The sequence below is a fragment of the Phytophthora infestans genome, genomic scaffold (genome assembly GCF_000142945.1).
Source record: "Phytophthora infestans T30-4 supercont1.22 genomic scaffold, whole genome shotgun sequence".
NCBI classification, from domain to species: domain Eukaryota; phylum Oomycota; class Peronosporomycetes; order Peronosporales; family Peronosporaceae; genus Phytophthora; species Phytophthora infestans.
This window is the reverse complement of record NW_003303737.1, coordinates 1,504,183-1,505,663: the sequence shown is the minus strand read 5'-3', so window position 1 is coordinate 1,505,663 and position 1,481 is coordinate 1,504,183.

The window sequence follows — 1,481 nt, the reverse complement described above, 5'->3', positions numbered from 1 at the left end:
CCTGTTAGCTGTAGTCACGCATATATATAAGCGCGGTGGGAACACCTTATAGCCACCAGCGAATCAACCAAGCTCTTATCTCGACCATTATAAATAGGGCACTAAAGTACTGTACTGCGTACAGATACATCGACTTGCGACAGACACTTGTATGGTCTGCATTACCGCACACGTGTTCGTGTCTACGTAGACAGCAACGTATCGTAACGTGTAGTACTCACTTAATACTGTAGTTTCAATTTGTGAGCGCACATTCACGGAATACACGATGTAAACGTTGATGGTACATACAGCATGATTTAGCTTATGTCCAAATGAGTCAGTGCACTTGTCGTCTACTGAACGTGTATGCGGATAGGATCGGCCAGCATGCGGCTGTCCACAGTCGATACAATGTGCTTAAAATTATTTGATACGCGCTACGCTATTTAGGTGTGTCAGCACTACCGACTGCGCCATAGGCAGCTTACCGTATGTGCGGCTCCAAACCTCGCACCGTCAGCCAGTATACTAAATACAAAAATAGGTAGGAAAATGGGGACCTAAAAGGGCGTATTTTTCCAATTACTTTCTCTTCTACTGCTTCTATTGCTCGATGTACCTGGCGTTACTGGCGGTCAGCTTGCGAGGGCGGCTGCGCCTCTTTTTTTCTTGAGGTACCGGTCAGGACCCATTGCCTTCTAGACGTTTGACAGGCTTTCCTGGCGGTGCACTTCGGCCGAATCAGGTGGTGGTGCATTTTCCTCCGAGAGCTCAACCGCTTTTGGGCCGTTCTCGCAGACAATACAGCGCCGCACGATGCCCCTCCCGAAAATTGTACGGAATGCGTAGCCGTACTGCAGCTTCCCGCAGCAGACGCAGCGCGCCCGGGAATCCGTCGTAGACCGCTGCGGGTTCAGCAGAAGCGGGTCAATCTTCGCCTCGCATCGCTTGCACGTAGGGCCCACCATTTTGCAAACTGTGAGTATGTTAGCAGATTATATTGTTTTAACCAATTCCTTGCGTCCAAATATTAGCCAATAGCACGGAAATATAAAGCTGGTATTTATTATTAAGCAAAATAGCTAAATGTTTTATAATATTACTATTTATCTGCTATATAATAATAATATCCAGTTTTCCAACAAATACATATTTTACATGTAATAAAAGTGACTAAAAGGCTATGTACCATGCGCGCATGCATTCGTCGAGTGCGGTGCACGGGAGCAGATAGCGCAATGACCGTGCAGCCGCGCGCCTTCATTGCACGGTTAGAGTGGTGACTCACCACTAATGAGTGCCAGGTGAAGTAAAAAATATATATATTCGCAAAGTCCCTACAAAAAGCGCTGGTCGTGAAGCCTACTTTAATATTAAACATACTATCGTCTCTAATTTAGAAAGTCTGTGGAAAATAGCATCGCAGAGCTCTTACAAATGCGGCCTGTGAAGCTTATATCAGTATATTATACTATAATATCGTCTTTATTTTGAAAGTG